This window comes from Castor canadensis, chromosome 9 (assembly GCF_047511655.1).
Source record: "Castor canadensis chromosome 9, mCasCan1.hap1v2, whole genome shotgun sequence".
NCBI lineage: Eukaryota > Metazoa > Chordata > Mammalia > Rodentia > Castoridae > Castor > Castor canadensis.
In genome coordinates this window covers 51,099,377-51,126,505 of record NC_133394.1, presented here as the reverse complement: position 1 = coordinate 51,126,505, position 27,129 = coordinate 51,099,377, and the positions used below count along the sequence as shown (strand labels likewise).

The 27,129-nt window shown below is 35.8% G+C and overlaps 1 long non-coding RNA gene across 2 annotated transcripts in view; it reads left to right on the top strand.

The window, feature by feature from the left end:
* Nucleotides 1-14,480: 14,480 nt before the first annotated feature.
* The window catches only part of LOC141410738 (uncharacterized), a 104,944-nt gene continuing 92,295 nt past the window's right edge, over nucleotides 14,481-27,129 (top strand). For both annotated transcript variants that reach the window (XR_012435527.1, XR_012435526.1), the window contains exons 1-2: nucleotides 14,481-14,648; nucleotides 15,825-15,926. This is a non-coding gene — a long non-coding RNA (uncharacterized lncRNA). The remainder of the gene's footprint in view (nucleotides 14,649-15,824; nucleotides 15,927-27,129) is intronic.

Below are 27,129 nucleotides of genomic sequence, written 5' to 3'. Positions count from 1 at the left end.
GAAAGAACATTTACAAGTTGATACTAGACTGCTGTTTACGATTTATGAAAAGCCAAAGAACAATAGAATTTATGGAACAGAATACACAGTATGGATTTGGAATTATCATTTTGAATCTACAACAAGTGGCAGGGAAAAAGAAATTAACAATTTTTCAGTTGTTTGGAATGAAACAATACTTTGTGGGATTCACATTTCATATTGCAGTTGTTTAAACAGCAAAATGCTGGAGTGGTTAAATATGAAACCACAAAGCTGAAGCCTGAGAAAGATGTTTGGTCAGAAATGTTTCTGGAATGAGCCTTCAGCCTTGGTTATTTATGTTCCATTGGTCAGTGATGAACTAGGCTATACTCAGCCTGAGAAATTATCCACAGAGGAAGCTTTGCTTTAGGGGTTTGTCTCTTCTTTCAGAAGTTTGAAGTGGCAGCACATCCCTTAACAGCTCATTTCCTGAGGGATACCAAACAAGAGACAAAACCAGGAAAAAAGAAGTTTATGATCTCTCACCTCCCTGTGAACCCTTTCTATGTTTAACATAGAGACATTCTCATAACCTGGATTAAACTGAAATCTGCCACAAAGGCCCTAAATATTTATTATGCAGAGGCCCACGGCATATTTTTCAACAGGAAAACAAGACAAGATGCCTTTACTACCTTTGTGCTTTGCCTAAACATAAAACTGAAGTAAAATTGAATTAAAAAAAAGACTTTGTTTTCCCTGTAACAATTTAGTTGGAGAAATTTTTAATAGGTTCATTCACAAACAGAATTAACAACTTTGGGTTGTCCACTGGAAACATATGAATCTACTAATTTCTATCAATTTATTAAATAACTGAAAAGAAGGAGACAGTCATTGAGAAGCCAAAATTAAATAAATACTTTGTAGCCATTGTCCCATTAGAAACTCACAGTCTTGAAGAGGGGCATCAATATTTTAGTTATGCACAAACTTAGAAGTAAGGGGACCTGGCAAATATAGTTTTCAGGGTAAGATTGAAGACAGAGCATGACTGACCAAGGTGTGGGTTGGGGCTGAGTGACATTTTGTGATACCTGTTGTGGCTTTGAACACTGTGAGATTCTTGAATGGCATTAGAGATGCAGTCATCATGTGTGTTTAGAGTTAGTGCTCAGTGGTATGTCATGAATGTAATATTGACACCTGATATTTTTATTTGAGTTCAATGGTAGAATGCCAAATGACTAACAGCTTTTTCACATATAAAATCACTTAGAAAATGAATGTATCCTCATAATGTCAAATGCTGAATCAATAGATTGAAATCTTTACAACAGAGGGGAATAGCAGGACAAGACCAGAGGTGGGGACCTAGGTAATGTGGCTGAGTAAAGTGAATAATTCTTGTAGTTCATCATTTCTAACTTTAAATTAAATGGGATCACTTGCAGCTAGTTCTAATCACATTTGATTTGAATGGCATATGGTGTTTAATAGCACTAATTCTTGAAATTCTTAAATTATTGATATAAAAATAAATATATGATTTTTTAAGTGTTTTGGTCAAAGCTAAATTATGTAGTAGATTTTATTTTCCTTGGCATTTTATAAAAAAGGTAAAGAGTAGCTGTGACCAATGGTGCTAGTAAATGGTAGAATGCCAAATGTTTCTAACTAGCTCAAAAGTTGGGTTTGCGGGGAGTCCTGAGTCATAGCATTTGACAGTTATCATGCTATAAATACTGTCACTTTAACCAATTTCAAATTATCAATGAGATGTCAACTTTACAGTCTCCTGGACATTCACCCATTACCGGAATGCACACTCTATTGTTATTTCTGTACAGATCATAAGACCAGTCCTCCAAACTTAAGAGTTTTTCAACTTAGTTGCTTAATGAAAGTGGACATGGAATGCTAAACCCTCTACCCTGTGATCCTCCTATAGAAGGAAAGGAAACAGAATAGGGATAACAGAGAGAAAATTGTGCTATATTTGCTGTATCAGAATCTGACACAAACATTTAAAGAGCACATTTAATTCAGGGGAAAGTTCCTGAAGACTGAACTAAATATTAAAGGAGCTTCTAAAATACAGAGATTTTAGTATTACTTATAGCATGCTGTTGCTGGAAGTATATGACAATAAATAAACTAGTCTCTGCTAGTTGCTAAACCTCTTCCTTGTACTACTTTTTAATTTATATTTCTCTGTTGTTTTCTCTTTGGCATCCTTTTTCCTCAAATCAGTTCCTCACTATCAATGCCAATTTATTTCACCAAAATAAACATCCCATGAAGCTTTTTGTCAATGAGACTGCTTATAATTTGTAAGTGAAACAATTTTATTTTTCTTCTCCTACAGCAGTCTTTAAATGAAAAGAAAATTATATGAATATTTCCAATCCTGTGCTACCTTTTAAAGAAAGTACTTATATTTTTTAACTTGCTGGGTCAACTTTTATTTTCCATTTTGTTTGCAGGATAGGAGTAACAGTGATACTCTAGAATAAAACAAAGAGAAAGGCAGCTCTTAAAAACTATTTAGGTCAGAGAAACCTTAGAAAAGTATAACTCCTTTCTTGGGCTTCAAAAGGTACTCAGAGGTAAGGGAAGTTGAGCACTTAGATTATTTTAAATTTTATTTTGTAAAGCCAGGGACTCTCCCTTCCCCAAGGACTTAAGACAACTGGCAGAAGAGTTCTGTCTAACACATCATAGTTAACCATTTTTCTTTATACCTACAGGGAAATTATTATTTCTGTTCTTCCTAATCCTTCTGCATTAGTTATTTGTTGGAAATACTGATAGCTCTCATTTGTGAGTAGGTGTTAAAATAGCACTATTGTGAAAAAAGAAAACCAAATCATGTTAAAGAGATCAGCCAGAGTCACACAAAGCACCATTGGGAAACTTCAGTTTATTTATGTTTTAGTTACTTTGTGCATTGAGATTAGATTTTGATTCTTCAGAGAATTGTCTTTCAAATTACCCTATTAAATGAAATAAAAACTTCTATCTGTAGCTACTTAGGCAAGAATGAAGAAAAATAAAGCTTACATTTCTTGTTTTCAAAGAAAGAATTGTGGTCAACTGAGGCACTCAATCAGTGAGTACTGCTCTGAACCTATGACCTGAGCTACAAACTTTGAGGGTTTCTCGTCCTTGAAGGCCCTGCCACATACGCATGAGGCATTGCCCTTTAAGGGCAAAAGGAATGAGCTTCTTTCCTTGAATTGAGTGTCTTGACTACATAGAGCTGTACCTTCTCTACTAAAACAAACAAACAAACAAACAAGCAAGCAAGCAAGCAAATCAGCAAAACTAACCGTGGAGATTAGTAAACTGGTAGTTAGCAGATTATGCTGTGCATGTGATTTTGTTCCCTTGAATTTTCCTAACTAGATTTCTTTCCACAGTGTCTCTCAGTATTCAGTAATGTCTTAAGAGTTTCCCCCTCTCTTTGTAATGTCATCAGTTAAAAATTATTGTGTCATTGATCACAATTTGATCATTCCTACATTGTGCATCAGGACTCATGAAGATGGCAAGGGATCCTTCCTCCACCCCTTAAGTTTTCCTACAGCCAACACCTCTTGTCTTCTACTGCCTAATGACTATTTCACTATGAATGAGAGAAATCTCCATTTTCTAAGAGAATCTTAGTTCCAAATCTAACCTTTTGTAGGCTTAAAAAAAATACTACACTTCAGATTTTGAGACTATTCTCTTTAAGGGAAAGAATCTATTTACCAGGTTTATTTATAATAGAGATTAAATAATAGAGAGGAAAGTAGTTCTAATGAGAATAACAGGATTTTAGAAAATTCAGGGAAAAAAGGAAGGTGAACAGATAGTACTCTTGTTTCTTGCACATTAACTTAAACATTTTACAGCTCTGCACCTACATTCATCTCTGTGGCTCTTACTACACAGTTGCTTCAGATTCTCCTGAAGGCAAAGCTCTAAGGAGATCAGCAGATAAAATGTATTGAAAAACCACAGAAAGAAACATGCAAAATAAGATGAAACTAAAATTACTCAAAAAACTATTCATTCAAGTGAAATTTTCTTAATTCCTGCTTTTCTGAGTAAGTATGCCATTACTTACACAGCATGCTCCTTTTTTCATTAGCATGTGTTCCATTGCATCTTTCTATCAACCTTAATCTTCAAATATGGTGTTTCCTTTAACTTAAAAGGATTTCAATGTTCCCATCCCTTAATTTTCTAGCAGACTTGCTGCTGAGAGAGATGAACTGTTGGCCTAGAAACACTGAAAACACCAATTTCCCTGGAGCAGTATCTCTTTAATCTCAGCGCTAAGCCCCCAAGTTTAGTTACAGCTTGATCATGAGCGCTTTAAGGTTAATTAAATGACCATTAAATGTCCCAGAGCAACCTATGAGAAAAGCTCAGAGGTAGAAAAACAGTCATGTTGGGTCTAACCTCGTTCCTTTTAGAGACCAGCATGGTTGAGTCCCTCTAGGAGACACACAATTACTACTGATAATAATGCAGGGTTTTCATTACCTGCAGTAAACCCATGCTCAATAGGTGCATAGCATACATAAACTTTCCTTAAATTTCCCAATTGGGCATTTGGTTACAGATAAGTACATGTGTGTGAATGTGCACGTGTGTGCTCGGTGGGCAACACAACTCTTACTTGCTCACCCTCTCCCTCTTTGAGGTCCTTCCACCTGTTCACCATTTATCAGCTCTCAAGGAGGAGGTCTGGAGATCCACTTTATGTTTCTTGAGTGAATGCAGAGAGGAAAAAGAATCTCTGGACTGATTGATATCATTGAGATAGTAACAGGATTCAGTTTTGTTTTGTTTTGTTTTTTAGATTACAATTTGGGTCAGGGTTTAGATAACCTTCTTTTAGAAAGTGATGACAAAGATGCAATTTCAAAATATGCTTAAAAATGAATACATTTGCACAAAGAGCTGGGAGAGGGAAAACCAAAACAAAAATAAAACAAGTAAAATAACAATACCAACAGCAGCAACCCCCACAACTTGATTCATAAACCGGGAGTCTGCCTTGGAGGAAGCCAGTAAAATTGGCATGAGTTGTCAAGGGACTTGCCCTTCAGATTTTGTAGTGACTTTCTTTGAGTTGCTAGATCACTGACAATCACCTACTGTTTCTGCTTCCACTCACCTGGGTAGAGTATCCTGTTTTTCTGAGAAGTCTTAGGGAAATGTGGTGCCATTGTGTTTTCATTCCAGATGTGATAAAACCAAGGGCACGTGAATTTCCCTGGATATTCACAGCTCTCTAAACAAGAGGGTCCAGCTTTGTCAGAGAAGTAATTTTATAGAACTCTACTTAGAAAATGTATAACACTTTACAATTCACTAAGCTTATTTGCAATAATTCACATAGAGAATTATTATATTATATAGATATATACAGTCTCAGAGAGTTTGACTATTATGAATTAATACCTAATGGGAGATAGAAAATGAGAGCTAAGAATACAAAGTGGAGCCAGTGAGGAGATTAGCAACCCCAGGACACCACTTCATGTAGGGGGATGAAGGAAGAAAATGATCATATAGAAGCCTGTTATGGGTAGATCCTGGAACTAGAATGACTGTACTGAGTGGAATCTGGGAAGGGTCAGCTGTCTCCACAGATGTTGCTTGACTCAGAGGAGAGAGGAGGAATGGCTTGGCTCCTACTTTCCTCCTGCTCTTTAATCTCCTACCAGTGACTACTGTTAAGTGAACTGGGCTGGAAGCAGTCGATGAGGGATCTGGATAGGAGAAAGGCAGGAGATGGGCATCAGCCCCTGTGCCTAGCATCTGCCAGATTCAGATAAGATATGAAATGCTGTTGAGGGCAAACAATCTGATAAACATCAGAGGCCTAGAGATGGGTGGCAAGCACCTGTCTTCATTTCAGAAGAGAGAAGAAGATGTGACCACAGATAACCACTTATTGGGGAAATCAACACTTTCTCAAAGAATAATTGTTGATGCTGGCAGCCTGTGTGTCATGAAAATTGAAAAACAGCAATAAAAACCAAAATCAGCCATGTAACACTGGCTTACTTCAGTAACCCTAGCTACTTGGGAGGCTGAAATCAGAGAATTGCAGTTTGATGCCAGCCCAGGCAAATAGTTCAAGAGACCCCATCTTCATAATTACCAGAGCAATATGGACTGGAGTACCTGTTATGCAAGTAAACACCTTGAGTTTACACCCCAGACCCATAAAACAAACAAACAAACAACTCCCCCCCAAGTTTTTAAGTATGAAAAATGAAGTTGGTACATATGTATGATTAAATCAGATATCAAATAGATCTGTATTTCACTCTTCAATTAGCAAAATTGCATAGCAAGTTTTAGAAGAAACTTTGGATTATATGTATGATTTAGGGGAGATGATTTAAAGAAAGGCAGGAATCCCAGAGACTATAAGATAAATAGATATAATTGATTATGCAAGATATCTTAAATGTATGACAAAACATAAAGTCATAAATAAAATCAGAATGTGCATAATAAATTGGGAAAGAACATTTATAATACATGACAAAAATAATTAATATCTATAATGTGCTTGCAAAGTAAGAAAAAGACAACCAAATAGAAAAGGTAGCAAAAATATTGACAATTTATACAGCTGAAAAAGAGATTATGATTCCGCTATTATAGAAAAAGCATTTTTTAAAAAAAGCACTCCATGAATGGTTTACGAAAATGGAGAGAAATGTGAAACTTGACCCCCTTGACAGGCTTTTTATATCAGTTATCGAAGGAATGAGTAGAGGATCATGGGATGGAGGATCAGGAGTCCATGAAGAGTTTGGATAGAACGTAAAGCATGTGTGTGGTCCCCTTGTGAACTACGGAAGTACAGACTAAACATAAATGTGCATCCTTGCTCTCATCCAAGCTCCATCAGCTCTCACCTGCTCTCCTGCAGGAAACTTCTCTCTGATTTCCCTCGTCCATCCTTGCCTCTGCACTCCATGTGCCACGTAGTGGCCAGAGAAATTCTTTGAGAAGTTCAGTCAGATCATGAGCCTCCCTGATCAGGCTTGTCTGCAGCGTTCCAGCTCACACAGAGCAAGAGCTCTGTCCCCTGTAACTTCTCTGCCTTCACATCCTAAGACCCTCCCTTTTCCCTCAGGAACTCCAGCCTCACTGCTCTCCTTGCTATTTTCTAAACATCCTGAACAAACTTTAGGTCTTGCTGCCCCCTTTGCTTAGACAGCCCCATCTTCTCACACTCACTTCCCCACCATTGCACAAATGACACCTCATCAGAGAGATTTCCCTGATGGACCTATTTAAAGTAACATCTTTATTCTCTAACACGTACACGCTTTATTTTTCTGCATAGCATCTACTAACACCTGCCATATAACTAGACTTGAAGACTAGTGTTGAGAACATAGACTGTCACATATAGGCACTCAAAAATTATTTGCTGAGTGATTAATGAACTAATGAATGAATGAATGAAATGTGTGGACAAGAATTGTCACCATAATATTACCAGTGAGTTGTTTTGGATACTTTTCATTTCTTCCTTATAATTTGCTCTATTGTTTCAAGAAGCTACAGACTTTAATGTTTTATTCTTATTCAGAAATCAGAGGATTTGATGAGTCTGTGGTAAATTTATAGGAAGAAGGACTCTTAAAAATGCACAGACTGCTTTTCCTTTTCATCTCACAGATGTAGGATATTTATACTCTGAAACTTTTGATGATGAAGGAAAGAATTTAAGTATTCTTATTAGGACTGGGGACGTAGCTCAGAAGTAGAGCACATGCTTAGCATATAGTAGGTTCTGGGTTTAATCCCTACTATCCAAGAATGCTTGTAGATATTCTGATGAAAGCATTAACAATGTTCTTAGATATAGTGAATTATTTAGCCCACTTACAACGTTATTTAGGATTTATAGCTATATAAACTATTTATTTGGTTGGAAAAATCCATTTCAACCATTTGATAGTTTTATCAAGCATCTTTCAGCATTTATATAAGAAGCAATGAGAGCCTGCTCTTTTCCATTAATCAGAACTTATTGAAAAATGCACTTCTACACATGATAAGCCATTCAAAGCTAGTGTGCAGAACTACAATTAATGCTGTTAATAATGGCTTTCCAGGAAAAGAATTTAATGACTGTGCAGAATCAAGACATCCAAATAAAGTGTCATTGTGTTTATTATTTCATTGTTTTCTTTGTCAGCATTTGAAAAACAGGCAGAAAAATTGGTCTTAATGTTAAATACTATTACCTTTAAAAGCACAACTCCAAAAAGATATTCATTCATTCCAATGTGCCACAATGTTCATTAAATGGAGTCCACAGGGAGGCAGGACAGTATTTCAACTCAAGGTTTCTCTGTCTCTCTTACTCCCTTCCTTCTTCTTCATATTCTTCGTGTTTTTTCATCTCTCTCTCTCTCTCTCTCTCTCACACACACACACACACACACACACACACACACACACACTTTCTCTTCCTTGTTTTCCCTCCCCTGCCCACCTTTTTCTCTTTTCCTCCTTCCCTTCCTTCTACCTTGGGCTGCCAGAGAGAGGTATCAGGCCTTTCTTACACACTTATGTGTATCATTAATAACACTGTATGGATGTAGAGTATAGATAGACAGACAAGGTTTGAGGCAGTGACAGTGGGCAAGGACTTACAATGTTCTAGGTGCAGAGCTAAGCCCATTATAAGTTCAATCTTGATGACTCTATGCAACAATCCAAAGAAATAAGTACATTTTCTGGGAAAGGGAACTAAGATCCAAAACTGCCACTCAGGCAGAGCCAGAACCCTACATGGTAGAAAAATCTCTGAGCCATGAATCCTTAGCTTGAGATCTTGCTCTTCCAGTGGTCAGCAGTATGGTTCTGGGGAGTCATCCCACCTCTTCTAATCTCACTGCCCCCTTGATAAAATTTGGAGTTCAGATTAGTCACCTGTGAAAACATTTTCTAGTTCTGATGTCATGTGATTATATGATTCCAATTTTAGCACTAGTAAATCCTCATAATCTTACTACTCAAAGGTATGCTATCATCTTGGATTTATAAGGTTTTTTTAACAGTGAATCCTGAATAATTCTTCATATATCTTGAAATAGGCAAAGTACACTATGTGTAGTCATTAATAAATGACATGATTCATCACCAAGTGTTACCTTAGATGGAGAGACAGGATGGAGTCTAGGTATTTGTGGATCAGGTTGTCTTTCAAGACATTCTGAGTTTCCAATGGGTCAGGCTACTCATTAACAATAGATTAAAAAGTCTCTTGGAACATTAATAGCCTATGGAGTATGGTTTGGAAAACATATCAATATTTGGCAATTTGATTTTAAATTATTTTTATAGGCATATATCTAAATAGTCATTACAGAAAATAAATTGCATTTACCTAATTCTTCATTTCACTGAAATGTGTTGTTAATGAACAAAGGAAAAAATGACCCTTTTGGGAATATGCTGTAATAATAGCATGACATTTTCCTTTATTTCTAAACCACATAGATGAACAAGAAGGAAAGAACAGAGAATACTTAAAACAATCAACAAAAACTTAAATGACTGAATATGTCCATACTTATCAATTACCAATCTGAAAGTAACTGGGTTAAATTCTCCAAATAAAAAATACAGGCTGATTATGTTAAAGAAAAAATTAGGCTTAGAAATATGCTGTCTATAGTTCACTTCAGTGTAAATACACATAGAATGAAAATAAAGGAGGGAAAAAGGTATTCCATTCAAATGGAATCCAAAAGCAGTCAAGAGAAGCTGTAAAAGTATTAGATAAAGTAGACTTTAAAGGAAAATTTGGAAATGGAGACAAGAGAGTCACTGTATAATGATAAAAGCATCAATGAAATAAGAGAAAATAACAATTATAAGAGTGTATGCACACAGTGCTGAAGCAACCAAATTATATAAAACAAACATTATTGGATATAAAAGGGGACATGGACTCCAATATTAATAGTAGAGGACTTCAACATTCCACTTTCAACAAAGAAAGATCAAATATCCAGATCAAAAAGTCAACAAAGAAATATCAGAGTTAATCAATATCAGGCTAAATTGACCTAATGGACATTTACAAAATATTTTAACTAAAGACTTAGAATATACATTCATTGTTCTCATCAGCACATAGGACATTCTCCAGAATATGTTAGGCCACAAAACAAGTGTCAAATAACTCAAAGAAACTGAAATCATACTGAGCTAAAACTAGAAGTCAACAAGGAAAATCAGAAATGGTATGGCAAGTTAACAGTGTACTCTTGAACCCCAATGGGTCAATAAAGAAATCAAAAGATAAAATTTAAAATTTCTTGAAAACAAAAAGAAAATGGAAACACAACCAATGCATGGAATATAGCAATATCAGTATAAAGAGGGAAGTTTTTACCAAGCAGTGCCTACATCCAAAATATTTTCAATAAACAGTGCTGCAATAAACATCAGAGTGCAAGTGTCTCTCTTGTAATCCTGACTTACATTCCCTTCATTGTATCCCTAGGAGCAGCATTGTAGGATCATGTGGTACTTCTATTTTTAGTTTTTTGAGGATCATCTACACTGTTTTTGTTTATTGCAGCCCTGTTCACAATAGCCAAGCTATGGAAACAACACAGATGCCCTACAATGGACAAATGCATTAAGAAAATGTGCTATATCTCTCTATATATATCTATATCTTCGTATCACTATCTATCTGTCTATCTACTTATCTCTCTAATATATCTAAAGTAGTTTTATTCAGCCATAAGGAAAAAGATACCATATGTTTTGAAAGTAAATGGATGCAACTGTAGGATATCATGTTAAGTGAAGTAAGACAGGCTCAGAAAGACAAGGGCAGCATGTTTTCTCTCATATGTCTCACAAAGAGCAATAAGATAAGAAAAAGAAATAAAGGGCATCCAGGTAGGAAAATAAGAAGTCAAATCATCCCTCTTCATAGAAAACATAATTTTACATATAGAAAACCCTGAAGACCCTATAAAACCTTTAGAACTATTAAAGAATTCAATGAAGTCCTAGGATACAAAACTCAACATACAGCATTCAGGAATATTTTTATACATCTAGAATAAAATTTCTGGGAAAGAAAACAAGACAAGCCCACTTACAATAGGTTCAAAAAATTATGATGCCTAGGGATAAGTTTATCCCAAGAAGTGTGAATAATCTCTACAATGAAAAACTGGAAGAGTTACTATCATTAAAATGTTCATACTAACCAGGTGATCTGCAGATTCAATTTCAGTCAAAATGGCAATGGTGTGCCTCACATAAAATAGACCTGTTGAAGCTATTCCAGGAATGGGGAGGAGGAAATAAAGGAGACTGATGGAAGGGGTAAATTCAACATTTATATATTGTAAGAACTTTTGTAAATGTCACAATGTACCTCCAGTACAACAATAACAAAAAAACTCTAAAATTCATATATAACTAAAAAAATATCCTAAAGAACAAAAGCAATCCTGAAGAAAAGAAACAAAGCTGGAGGCATCATAATACCTGATACCAAAACTCACTATTTACTATAGCAATTAAAACAGGATGGTACTGCATAAAAACAGACTCACAGATGAATGAATCAGAATACAGAACCCAGAAGTCACACTTCTACAGTCAAATGATCCTAACAAGGCAGCAAAAAGTTCATTTGAGAAATGACCATTGTGTTAATAAATGGAGCTGGGCAAACTAGGTATGCATATGTAGAATAAAGGAACAAGGCCTCTATCTTTAACCATATAAAAAAATCAACTAAAATGGGTGAATTTAACTATGATATATTGTAAGGACTTTTGCAAATGTCATAATGTACCCCCAGTAAAATAATAATATAATAAAAAAATTTAAAAATCAACTCCAAATGCATCAAAGATCTAAACTTAATCTCTGACAATACCATAAAAGAAAAAAAATAGAGGAAATACTCTCTGTCATTGATTCATTGGATAAGACTCCAAAACACAGGAAAGAAAATAAATGCAAAACAGACAAATGGGTGGTTATCAAACTGAGACATGCTATGCAGCAAAGTCAACTATAACAAAGTAAAGAAAAAGACAACTGTGGAATCTGAGAAAATGTTTACAGATGATTCTTCTAATAAGATTAATATTCAAAAAATAGAAGAAATTAAAAAAATTCAACAATAGAAACAAATGATCTGAAAAGTCTATATATTTTCATGGAAAAATTCAAATTGCCAACCAGTACATGAAAAAAATGCTCAATGTCACTAGTCATCAGGGAAATGAAAGTCAAAATCATAATTAAATCAACTCATCCCGTTTAGAAAGGCCATAATAAAAGACAAAAACCATTAAATGTCTCTGAGGTTCTCTTTTTTTTTTTTTCATTTTTCTTTTATTATTCATATGTGCATACAAGGCTTGGCTCATTTCTCCCCCCTGCCCCCACCCCCTCCCTTACCACCCACTCCACCCCCTCCCGCTCCCCCCCTCAATACCCAGCAGAAACTATTTTGCCCTTATCTCTAATTTTGTTGTAGAGAGAGTATAAGCAATAATAGGAAGGAACAAGGGGTTTTGCTGGTTGAGATAAGGCTAGCTATACAGGGCATTGACTCACATTGATTTCCTGTGCGTGGGTGTTACCTTCTAGGTTAATTCTTTTTGATCTAACCTTTTCTCTAGTTCCTGGTCCCCTTTTCCTATTGGCCTCAGTTGCTTTAAGGTATCTGCTTTAGTTTCTCTGCATTAAGGGCAACAAATGCTAGCTAGTTTTTTAGGTGTCTTACCTATCCTCACCCCTCCCTTGTGTGCTCTCGCTTTTATCATGTGCTCATAGTCCAATCCCCTTGTTGTGTTTGAGTTTCTCTTATACATTATTGATGGCAATGTAAATTAGTAAAGCCATTATAGAAAACAGTATGGTTGTTCTTCAAAAAGTTTAAATTAGAATTACTATATGATCCACCTACCCCCTTACTGAGTATATCTCCAGAGGAAATGAAATCAGTATATTAAACATATATCTGCACGCTCATGTTTATTGTAGCAGTAGTCACAATTGCTTTGATATGGAGTCAATAAGGTGTCCACTTTTGAATGGATGAATGAATTGAAAAAATGTGTTACAGATACACAATAGAATATATTCACCCATAGCAAAGAATGAAATTCTGTCATTTCCCGGATATAACTGGAGGACATGATATTAAATAAAGTAAGTCAGGTACAGAAAGACATGTCCTGCGTGAGCTCACTTGTGTGTACAAGCTGAAAATGTTCTCATAGAAGCAGAAAGTAAAATAGTGGCAACAAGAGAGTGGGTAAGAGGAGCAGAGACAGAGGGAGGTTGGGTAAAATGCAGTTATATTGTGTGAATAAGTTTTGCTGTTCTACAGTGCAGTAGGGTGACTACAGTTCAAGATAATTCATCATATATTTTACAAAGAACCAGAAGAGAGGAGTCTGAAGGCTCTCAATAGAAAGAAATGGTAAATGCTTTAGGAGAAGGACATGCTAACTGCCCTTTTTTGAATATTACACATTGCATACATGTATCAAATTGTCAATTGTATCCCATAAATACGTACAAATATTATGTGTCAATTAAAAATAATATGAATTCCTCCAAGGAACTTGGAACAATGTTAAGTAAATATCTTTAAAATGTTTAAATAAAGTTCCATAGTATATATTGAAATATCTGGAATATACATCTTTTGTGACTTTTTTCTTATGGGTTATATTCTCAGGATAGAATTGCAGGTCAAAATTATATGTACTTTTAATTAAACAAACACTAGAAGATTGTTTTCCAAAAGTGTTACACTAAGGAATAGTTCCTCAAAGAATATACAAAAGTGATTGTGTGGACCTATTCTCACCAGTAGTGGGGTATGGTTTAATTTTTATTAGGCTAAATGTAATAAAGTACCTTCTTCCTAATTCATTCTATTTCTATTTTATTAGTGCTTTTCTTAGAAATGGCAGCTAAATTTTGTTATATGCTTTTGAGTTTCTATTGTTAATATTTTTTCTGTATTTAATTGTTATGTGATGTATTATGTTGCTGTACTTTCATTTCTGTAATAGAATTACACTTAGAGTCTAAACTCAAGGTTGTTAAAACTGTTTAACACAGCTTGATAGATGAGATTTGTTTTTTGGTGTTATTTTATTTTGTTTTGATGCTTATGCGTGTGTCAGTTTCATAATATTAATTTGAAAGTATTTACTCTTTTGCTGAGGTCTAGAGTAGCTTAAATCACATTGCAATTACCCGTTCATAAATGTTTAGGTAAAAATTAGCTGGGAACATATCTGCTACTGGTGATTTATTCAATAAAAAATTTTGCTTCTTTTTTTGGTGGTATTGGAGTTTGAAGTCAGAGCTTTGTGCTTGCTAGGCAGGTGCTTCACCCTGTGAGTCACCCTTTTCTCTCTGGTTATTTTGGAGATAAAAATCTTTTTTTTTTGCTTCGACCAGACTGGACTGTAAGTATCCTATTTACACTTCCTGTTTTAGATGGGATGAGAGGTGCATACCAACATGCTTATGTTTTGTCATTGACTTGCGGGGGAGCATCTCATGACCTTTTATGCTCCGACTGGCCTGGAACCTTGATCCTCCTAATCTCAGCCTCCCAAATAGGATTACAGGTATGAATCATGCACCAAGCTCCAATAACAAGTTTTAAGCAACTTCCTAGTCTCTTCTTTAGTAATAAATATATTGCTGTTTTCTATTACTTAAATTAATTGTGAACATTTATGCATTTCAAGGAAACCACACAGTTACTATAGATTTTCAAATTTACTGCAATGAAACTTAATGTATTATTTTCTTATAATTCTTTTACTGTCTTACATTTATCATTGTTTCCTTTTTTCATTCCTCATTCCAAGTTTTGGACATTTTGATGTGTCTCTTTTTTCTTTCTTTAATGAGACAAAAGATTTTCTTATTCAGTTGATTTTTTAAATAATAAATATATCTATCCTTCTACAGTTTTTGTTTTTATTTCCTTGCTTCCAACTTCTACTTTCATAAATTGTTTTCTTTTTAATGATTTATTGTATTTTAAGATGACTATTAAAGTCTCTAACATTTATTTTTTCTTTTAATAATGATTTAAGGCTATAAGTTTTCCTTTGAGTGCAGCTTTGTGTCCTCTAGTGTTTATTTATCTTGACTTTTTAAATACAAATATATATATTTTTGGTGGAGCTAGGGTTTGAATTCAGGGCCTCATAGTTGCTAGGCAGGTGCTTTACCACTCGAACCACTCCACCAGTCCTTTCATGTGTTAGGTATTCTTGAGATAGGGTCTCACAAACTATTTTTTCATGGCTTTGAACCATGATCCTACTGATCTCTGCCTCTGGAGTAATGAGGATTACAGTTGTTAGCAGCTGCTCCTGGCTGATGTCCATTTTCATCTGCTGGTAAACAGAAGTTTTTTTTAAACTTACAAGTAGTATAATATTTTATCTACCTTTTAATTATTTATTAGCATATTACTGTATTATAATGAGAAATAAAATGACTTGTAAACTCTCTTCTTTGAAAATATTTAAGAACACTTTTGTAACCAAGTGCATAATAAATTTTAGAAAAGTTGCATGGATTTAAATATATAAATAAATACCAATATTTGCATTCATACTTAACAACTATAAGGATAAAATCTCCTGTATATTTTAAATTGAATTTATTGATAATACTTTTCAGGTTTTTTTATCTTTACCAGGTCTTTGTGTCTGATTTGAAAAAAGACGTATTTAAATCTCCCTCATACATGTATTTTTCATCAGATTTTCCTCTCCTTCCCATAGTTTTAACCTTGCATGTTTATCACCTTGTGGATCAGGACATTCATTCAATGCATTTTCTTCATGTGTTGTGACATTTATCATGGCACCAGTCTTCTTATCCAGGTTAGTGCTTTTAACCTTAAGTTTTGTGTCATTTGATATTAATATTGTCCTTCCACCATTATTTTTGCTTGCATTAATTTGGTGTTTTCGTCTACTTCATTGTTTTCAGTTCTTCAATCATTTTAAGTAAATTTTTTCTTTTTCTTTCTGCGTCTATTGAGATGATTAAATGGTTTTTGTCTTTGCTTCTATTAATGTGCTGTATTACATTTATAGTTTTGCATATGTTTAACTACCCACCCCTGCATCCCTGGGATGAAGCCGACTTTGTCATGGTGAATGATCTTTCTGATGTTGGATTCTGTTTGCCATTAATTTACTAAGGATTTTTTCATCAGTATTTATTATGGAGATTGGCCTGTAGTGGATGTGTCCTTGTCTGGTTTTGGGATGAGTGTAAGCCCCTTCTTCTGATGCTTAGAGTCAGGCACAGATTTCTCTTGTTTGTCTTTATAAATAAGTTACCAATTTATTCCACCATGGCATTCCACTTTTAACAGTCGCCCCTCTTACTGCAATAAGATGAGTCCTTTAGCATACCTCAACTTGCTTATCTTCTCTGCTTCATCCCATCAGATGAGACATTTGGAATGGTCTTAATGTCAAATCTTCTCTTATCCCAATTCTATATTGTCACTGTACCCTTCAAGTTTTGTTGAGATAGCGAAATACTTTTAACTGTAAACTCATTAGGCTTTTATTTTACTGTATTTTTTATCTCAAGAATTCTTATTTAACACTATAAAAGATGCATTCTCAATCAGAGAACTATGTGTGTCTTATCTATTTTATTAATGTGTGCATATAGGCACATACTTTGCGTGAGAGTGTGATGTACTAAACTATTCATGTTCCATGGCTCAACTTGTCATAAATTTGTCAGAAGGTCTATTTCATTGAATACTTTTACCTTATTCTTTCAGGTGATAATTCTAATAGTTTGCTTTTTTTGTGGACTCCTGAAGATCTGGTTACCAATTTAGGAGTGTAGGAGGCCCTACAAGTGATAAAAATCAAAGCATCTCCTGTCTACCTCCCTGGGGAACTGTGAAAAATGAGACAGACAGACTCTCTCTAAGCAGCAGAGAGAAACTTCCTACTCCTCTTTCTGTTTCCATATCTTCAGAAATAGGGAAGATTCAGCTTACCACATACCACTCCTTGGGCTTCGTGGTGGTCAGTCAGATTGACCACATGAATAATACTGATTTTAGATGCTTAGAATAAACACAACTCTGATTGCCTGGCACTCATGAAGAGCAACCTCTACCTCGAGGGTCTCTGAGTTTGATTTTCAGACCCAAGCATAGCCCATTTTGGAAAGGGCCCTACACTATCTCTTCTGCCAAGACTTTTTCAGAACTCAATAGCATTCAATAATTTACCAAAACCGACTGTTGCTTGGTTCAAGATAGACAAACAGATTAAGATAGAAATTGTTAGGAAATAAGTATTTCAAATACTATCATCTTCCCAGAATCTTCTTAGGAAATAATTATAGTTTTTCAATTTAAACAATCTATAGCTTTTCAATTTAGTTTTAATTTTATAAATGAAAGAACATATTTAAACTAAGGAAATAAACAGAAGGGCAGTATCCAGTCATGTGTACTATAGGGAATATGGGAGTTATTTTTCTTGAGTGTCCATAGTCCTTCCAGTAACCCCTAATCAAGCTTGTGTGATTTCAGCCTTGATAAATTGCAATGTCAGAAATAATTCTGTTGAAAGTAACAGAAAAATCTACAATATATGGAATATATATATACATAGATGTACGTATATATGTATATAAAATGTGTTTATACATATAGCTATCTGGAGCCAAGCAAACTATAGGGAGGATAAGTATTAAGTATGTTGGAGTTTGGATAATCAGTAGGTCAATTATGTTATTGATGACTATATTTTGCCTCACTTCTATTCTTTTCTTGGTAAAATTGTTCCTTTTCAAGACTGCAAGATATCTTCCAACAGCCTCCAGGGATCCTGGGTTTCTTAGTCCAGGCAATGGCATCTTTCCCATTAGCTTTCTGAGGGAAGTGTACAATCTTCTTTCTCACAGTCTCCTTGAAAATATCAGCCATTTCTCATTGGCCCAATTCAAATCATATATACTGTCACAGACAAACACCTGCCCATTCACCTGCTCACACACAATTGTTTAAGGTATCATAAGGACATACACAGTGTCTATGAAACCATTGTTGCCACCATTATGAAATATTTTCACTTTGCTAAATCCATTGATCAATTTCAAGTCCTTATTTTCCTTAGTATCATTTTACTCAATTGATTATCCACTCTTGAAAGACTATCTTCCCTTTGCCTTTGTGAAGGTGCTTTCCTGGTTTTCCTTCTACCTCCCCAGCTGCTTCAGTTCTGTCTCCTTTGCTAGTTCTCAAGATTGTGTTGTCTTCTAAAAGGAGCAGATACAGAATAGTACTTAGAGCACTTCTCTTTTCTATCTATACTCACTGTCTTTAGGGTCTTACCAGTTTCACGGCTCTAAATACAATCTGTACAAACTATGTGTTATCAACATCATCATCATCTAGCAAATCAGCATGTTATCACTAAATGCCAGAGAAATATTATCTGATCTGCTCTTGGGAGGATATTGTCACACAGACTCAGTTATTGTCCACAATTTACAAGGGAGAAAATAGAGACAGAAGACACTGCACATAGCTGAGGCAAGATCAGAGAGAGAAGGTGGAACATGCAGACCTTGAACCCTGCCATGTGGACCCCAGAGTCATCCTTAGCCACACATGCTCTTCCATCCATTGGGTGATCACAGTCTTTCTGTGGCCTTCTGTTTTGTGGAGGAGAAGTATTGGGGTTTGAACTCAGGGCCTCACATTTGCTAGGCAGGCACTGTAGAATGCACTTGAGCCATTCTGCCAGTGCTTTTCTTGTGTTGGATATCTTGAGATGGGGTCTTGAGAACTATTTGCCCAGTCTGGCTTCAAACTGCAACCCCCCGATCTCTGCTCCTGGGATAGCTAAGATTACCAGCATGAGCCACTGCTCCTGGCTATGGGGCCCCCCTTCAACACTGTGTCTGCTGTCTGTGCAGGGGATCTAATCACTATGGTGACAGATCTTGCAAATAAAATACCTTTCCTCCTTCCTTTCCATTTGCAATTTGAACTTAACTTCATCACACTGAAATTAATATTATGTCACTTTTCATCTCTTAATTGCCAAGTCCAACAGATATTTTTCAGTCTTGTTCTGCATTTAACAGTAGTGAGCCTTCCCTCCTTGACACTATTTCCATGAAACTGCATTCCCTCACATTGTGCTTTTCTGGATTTCCTCCTATCTCTGTGACATTTTCATTAGAGCACATCTTACACAAAGTATGCTTTAAGTTTGATGTTCCTCAGGGTTTTTACCCCTCTTCTCATTCTGTTCTCTCTGGAGATGATATCATCCATTTTAGGGACTTACATTAGGACTTAAGAACTAATATCCCTAAATATGTGTGTGCTTGTCCTCACTTAGAGGTCCTGTATGTCCCTCAGTCCAAATATGCAGAGCAGAGCAGTCTGGCTCCCTTCTTACCACTCTGCAACTATTCCACTGTCTCTTTTCCCTGTTTGTGTAACAAAATGCCACAGCCTCTATCCAATGTCCAGAGAACTCAGAGGGTGTCTGATACTTTCTCTGTTCTTTCACCTTCAATACCCAGGTGGTCAGCATGTGTTATATCCCAAGTCTGTGTTCTCTTAACATCACCAATGGACTTGTGTTGAAGTACTGCTTATCTTTAAATTGAATTATTACAATAGGTTGCTATTTGATCTTCCAGATTCCAGACTTGCCCTTGCAATCTCGTGTCCATGGTGTTACCAGAGTAAACTTTCCACATTGAAAATTTCACCATGTCATTCCCCATATATTTTTCTTCATTGACTCTCTGTGCTTAGAGGATGAGTTTCAAACTCAGCAAAGTCCCTTGTTATTCAGTCCCAGCCTGCTTCTCCAGACTCTTTCTTTGATATTTCTTGAATTATTCCTCTTCTCTTCCTTCTGTTTTACCCCTTTCTTCCTCATTTTTTGGGTGGCTACTTCTCTAGCTCTTTGCTTGCCACTTCTCAAGCACTTTTTCTTTTTCTTCCCCATCTTCTTCTGTTAAAACCTTTTTCTTCCTACATTCTCCTCTTCTTCCTCTTCCTCTAGTACTAAATTGCTTGTACTTTGAAGCCCAAGAGACTGTTTTACAGACCCATACACCATCTTACACATCTTTCCTCATCTGTGAAACCCTGCTCATCCTGACAAGGCCAGTTCACATATTGTACCTTCTAAATTCTCCAAACTGAGTCAATTACTTTTTCACTTTGCTACTTTTGGAACATCACCACACTTTATGATGCATAAAGTTAGTTACAACTTGTTTGAACTCTGTGACTCTTTTTAGATTTTAAGTTCCTTGAAAGTACTAATTTTGTTCTTATTATCATTTTATCCCTTTTCAAAATGATCAGCACATAATAGAGTCAGTATTTGCTGAGCTGTGCTGAACTGAAGCATAAGTTAGTTTCCCCTGGGATATTAACTGTATTTTAGAGATGATATCATACATTTTACTGTCACAATAATGTGCACTTCATGTGTACCATCTAATGTCTAAGTAATATTCTCAAATTAAATATGTATAAGTAGTCAAATTTATTATTACATATCTTTAAAACAGCATTTAGTATTATTAACAAAGTACACATGTTATTTTGTGCTAAAATCCTTAAAATTTCCATGTCAAAAAATTGCTTCCATTTTCTCATGGAAATAAGAATAAAAGCAGTGACTTCTGGGATTACATTACTAGCCAAATTCAGATAAATTTGATTACCACGTTTCTAAGGAGTCTACATTTCATACTCTTGAGTCATCTATTTTTATAGCTTCATATTTATAGCACATATAGAAATTTAATAAAGTCACTTAGTAATGACAAAAATTAATTCTGATTGTCATCAGAAAGAACTCAGATAAGTTTATCCTTTAAAATGAATTTAACATCAGTAGAAAAATGAGACTTGCAATTCATTGAATCTGTTTTTATAGTTAAGGAACCAAAAATTAATTACTATCAACCTTGTCTCCCCATAGCTCTGATTTTTGTTTCTGACATCACCCTCAGAGCTTTAAAACTTGAGGGAAATAAAATATGGGTATGAAATTTAGCTTTCCATAAATGAATAAGATTTTATTATGTGTTAATGTTGATTCCTTTAAAGCTGGGTTTCTCGTGGAAAGACTCACAAAATTCAACTTTGTGTAATTATGTATGTCTGTCTTCTAAATCTTAAGAAGTTGGTGTATTTTTTAAACTGAGGGACAATTTATACAAAATTAAGTTATTAGAAGTGAACAGCTCAGTGGCATTTAATACATTCACAATGTTGTGAGTCCATCATCTCTATTTTATTCCAAAATATTTCTTTTCTGACAAATGGAAACCTGAACCCTTTGAGCAGTTACTCTCTATTCCCTTCCCTAGGCCTTGACAATTCTTTCTGTTTCTATGGGTTTTACCTATTCTGGATATTTCATATAAGTGGAATCATACCATATGTTGCCTTTTGTGCTGGCTTCTTTCACTTAGAACAATGTTTTTGAGGTCTATTCACTTTGCAGCATGTAAAGAAATACTACTTCATTCATTTTTATGGCTGGATAATATTCCTTTCTGTATATATATATATATATATATATATATATATATATATATATATATATATATATACATATACATATACATATATATATATATATATATACACACACACACACACATATATATCACAATTGTTTATCCATTCAACTGTTTGTTTATGGGCATTAATGTTCTGTTGCTGTGTTCAGTTTTTAATAATGAATAGTGCTGCTATGAACAGTCACATACAAGTGCTTGAGTACCTATTTTCAATTAGTTAGTGTATATATGTATAAATATAATATGTGTGTATGCATATATATATGTGTATATATTTTCGTTTTGTTTTGTTGTTGATGCTGGAGTTGGAACTCAGGGCCTCATGATTGCTAGGCAAGTGCTCAACTACTTGCGCCATGCTTCCAGCCCTTTTGGCTTCAGTTTTTTTTCATACAGGATCTTGCACTTTACAACAACCTTGGATTGTATTCCTCTTACCTATTCCTCCTGCACAGCTAGGATTATGATGTGAACCACCATTTCCAATTTGTTCCTTGAGATACAGTCTTATTATCTTTTTTTGCATAGGCTGACCTTGAGCCATGATCCTCCTATTGCTACCTCCCAACTAACTGGAATTATAGACATGAGACACTGTGCCCAGCTAGCTGGTACATTTTTGAGAAGGACAGAAGAGTCAGTATCCTGAAATTTAGAACACTGCTTGGAAATTTGACTGAATATAGACAATTTTCTCATCTTAGGATGCACAGAAAGAGCCAAACTTCAAGGATTTGAGCACTTTTTCCCCATGGAACTGATCACTCATTTTCTTGACAAAAGTGTTTGGACTGACAGTGATGGGGATTTGATTCAATTGTTCAATTTTGCTGAATGCATCCTTATGAAAATCAATTCTAATCATTTGTCAGATATGTGTTCAAATGCGGATGTAGAAATAAATTTCACTTCCAAGAAACTTATAGATAGTGGGAGGGATATTCAAATCACCTGCTATGAGAACTCACTGTGTTGTGGGCAAGACTGCATGGAGGCTGTGTCTCAAAAAGAAGGAGCAAACACAACCAATCATGGCAGGTCAAGCAGATTTCCCAGAAGTGAAATTTGAGCTCTTCTCAAACATGATGAACTTCAGTTCAAGTTTGCTGAGCCAATCCTTCCATATCAATCTCCTGATATAATGTACCTTTTTTTGAAAGTTTTTGTATATAAAAAGGCATATGTTGGGTTGAATATACACACAGACAACTATATCAATACGTGTGTAAAACATCAGATGGAATTAAACTACAGTAGACCATTGGTATCTCTGAGTCTCTGGTTCTAAGGAGACCACCTTTGGGGAAAATGCTCAGGATGCACAGAGTTCAGTGATATGCTGAGGATACTCCATTAATTTTTCCCATAATGCTGCCCAACTTCTGCTAAAGACCTGGCCACCTTTCAACAAATCTCAAATGGTCAGGTTATCACCTAGATTGAACAAATTATGTGCCATTTTTGGCTGAGAAGGATTCCCATAACTTTGACCTGGCCTTTTGGGGACACATTTGCTTTTTGTGGGGCAGACTTTCACACAACTAAGGGCAGGGAAACACTCAGTAGGTCAACAATGATTTAGATACAACTAATGACAATGCAGGACTGACTGAGAGCTGCTCCACATCCCCACGTGTAAAGTGCATGGGGATTTAAAATTTTGTTTTAGAAATTTTTATGTATTTGTATATTTATGACCATGCCTGGTCAAAATGGCATGTAATAAATCCACAAATAAGGCAGGCTTACTAGATACACACTGTTTTCTTAAACTGCTTTTGCACTTGATTTTATTGTGATGTTTTTCCTAAGATGTACGCATTAGCCTGAGTAGGAAAGGTGTGAAAGTTATCTTATGCAAAGAACAGCAGAGTGGGTAAAGTCAAGAGAATATGGGAAAGAACATGGCATATCCCAAACCTTAGAGAATTCAGTCTTTCTGTAGAGGAATACAGGAATTAGCATCCAAACTTGATAAGAGGTGAAAGTAGAAACACCTGACGAGTCTATACAGCATGGTGCTGGATTTGAATGGCTTTATGATTGTCAATCTGCTTTGTAAGAATTTGCATTCTCCTTCTTGCCTTCTTATGCTTACCTTTTAAGTTCTGAGTGAATCTTCATGTAAAACAGATTTTAAGTTCTTCCCAAAGAAACTGTTTCATCTTGTTTGTTTCTTTTCTTGTGGACTTGCCCAGATACAGCCCTGAATTGAGCACAAGTGCCCACACTTGTCTAGTTCAGCACTGCTGTGCAGTGACTTTGTCATAAGCACTGTGGTGCAGTGTTGGCTGTAAATGGACATAGAAGACAATATCTGTGTCCTAATGGGATCTAAATTCAAAGGAAGATACATAGATATGGAAATACAGATTTAAATATCATACAGTTAATTTAGAACTGTGTATTATAACCCTCAGTCCCCAAGACTGTTGAGGTCAGGTAAAGCTTCTTGAAATAAATGAGTTCAACTTATTAATGATAAGAAAACAGAACATTTTACACAAAGTATCAAGCAAAATAAAGATGGCCAGGTTTAGAAAAAGAAGAGCTGTATTATCTTTTTGGCACACATCGTGTTGGAGGATGCAGGGGGAGGAATTGGAGATCCTAATGTGCAGTGCTAAAGAGTTTGCGTGTATTTCTTTGCTGGTTACGAAGCCACCCAATAATGTTTAAGGAAGATGGAAATGATTAGACAGTATGTATTTGAGTACAGAAAGATTCTGGTAGAGAAGACTAGTTAATAGGCCTTTATAATACTCTGTAAAGCAGAGATGATAGGGCATGAGCAAGAGCAGTGACTGTGATCAAGATGGAAAGGAGAAGACTGAATTCATGAGTGTTTATAATTAAAACCAGAAGAACTTAATGATAAGAGGAAGTCATTTGAGAGAAGAAAACAAACAATTGTATATTTTTACTATGGGTAATAGGAAAATACCTATGCTACAAGCTAATGAAATTGAGAGAGGACTAAGAGAATCCAAGTGAAAATGATGAGTGCATTTTGTTCATTAGAAACTTCCAAATCAATAGCAAACATGTACTTCAGAAACAGAGGGAAAGTTGATACTGGAGAAACAGACTTGGGAATGATCCAGTTGGATGATTGCAATCAGCATTCTAAAGGGATAAGAAGGATATGAAACATGGTGAGTTGATAATTGTATGGGACAACAATAATGGAAAAGGTTGCCAAGCAATAACCAGACCATTAAATGTAGAGACAAGAATGAATCAAGAAGGACCGTCAAGTACCATACAGATGTCCACTTAAAGACTGGAGACAAAGTTATCCTATGAAATTCCCCAGTGCTGCGAATTCTTAGGTGATTCAAATAGGCTGAGGCCACTGATAATGACAATGATATGATAGAAATAAATAGGAATAATTAATATGATAGTTTATTTTGTGTGTAAATGTGACTGTGCCTTGAAGCACCCAGAAACAATTACACATTATTCTAGGTGTGACTGTGAGGGTGTTTCTGGATATGATAAACTTTTAATTCAGTAGACTGACTAAAATGGATTACCACCCTCAATATGATTGTGTGTAATCCAATTTATTGAAGGTTTGAATAGACAATATTAGTGTGCCTATTGCTCCTATTTCTCTGTAGAGTCCAGACTAATACAGACTTTAGTACCAGAAGGGGGTATTACTGTAACAAATACCTAAAAATGTAGAACTGGCTCCACAAATGAGTAATGGGTAGAGGCTAAAAGAATTTTGAGATGCCGACAACAACATACTCAAATTGCTGAGAAGGGATGTTTAAGGTGGTTGTGGTATGAGCCCGGAGAGAAGAGAAAGGAGCTATGGAGAAAGCCTCCCTCTACTCAGAGAACACATAAATAACCATGAACAGAGTACTGGTAGAAATACATAGATAGTAAAGAGGTCTCGGGTAAAAATAGCAGCATGGTATTGGAAATGGAGGAAGAGTAATCCTTGTTATTGAGTAGCAAAGGTCTTGGCAGAATCGTGTTCATGTTCCAGTGCTTTGCGCATGGTAGAACTCGCATACAATGAAATTAGTTTATTGTTTGAGCAGATTTCTAAGCAAAGTGTTGAAGTGGCTTGTTTCCTCCTGATTGTTTATGATAAAATGCAAGAAAGAGAAATGAATTGAAGACAGAATTACAAGGCAAAAAGAAATCATAACTTAATGACTTAGAATATTCTTAGCCTATCCATATCCATATTGGAAAAATTGATAAAGTGTCTTGGAGAGAGAGCTGTATATAATGTGTGGCTAAAAAAAATCACTTGAGAAGGTAGAGTGAACTAAAGACCTAGTAGCTACTCCTACAGAAACTCTGCCAATGTCAACTGAGGAACAGAGATAGATCAGAATGAAGCATAGCCGCTGGACTTACTATATATTATAGCACTGGCCCACAGGACTACTCAGCTATGAACATACACTGTTCAAGGAAAGGGAGGGTGATTCAGAGATAATCAGTACAGCTCCTCTGTTTCAAACGGTGTATGGGGGACTTCTTAATTTCAACAGGACAAATGACAGCTATGTGCAGGCTTGTGATATGACCCCTGCCTGGCAGAACTGACGAGGTGGTCCATCACCTCGAGGTCCAGAAGACAGAACCACTGCCCCAATTGGTCCAGAGGACAGAGGAAGAAGCCTAACAAATATTCAATGATATTTGCCTTGCTAGGTTTTCAACTTGCTTGGGTGGGACCTCTTACCTCTTTTTGCCTTCTGTTTCCTCCCTTTGGAGACAGGAATGTCTATTCAATGCCTATTCCACCACTGATTTGCTGCATTTGACAAATTTACAGCTGAGGCGCAATTTTGCCTAGGATAAAACAACCTCAAGCTTTATCCATTTTTGGCTTAGAAGGTATTTCAATGAGACTTGGGAGTTTAAACTTTGATATTGGTGATGGAATGAGTTAAGACTTTTGAGGCCATTGGGACTGAATGAATGTATTCTGGATATGAGGACACGCATTATGGGTGACAAGGATGGAATGCATGGATGGTATATTACATTCTCCCAATATTCATATGTTGAAATCCTACTCTTCAATGGGATGTTGTTAGGAGGTAGAGCTTTGGCAGATAATCAGGTTTAGATGAGGTAATGAAGGTGAGGCACCCATGATGAAGTTAGTGTTCTGATAAGAAGGGGAAGTGACCAGAACTCTCTCTCTCCCTCTCTCTCTCTCTCTCTCTCTCTCTCTCTGTGTGTGTGTGTGTGTGTGTGTTATGTGAAGACAGGGCAAGGACACACAGCCACCTGCAAGGCAGGAAAAAAGTTTTGCTGAACCAGATTGACCCAGCACCTATCCTCAGACTTCTGGCTTCTGGAACTGTGAGAAAATGAAAGTCTGTTGTTTAAGTCACCCAGTCTATGTTATTTTGCTATAGAAGCACAAACTGACTAAATCAGCTAATATTTATGTGAATTTGTCATATGCCAGCCACAGTCATAAACATT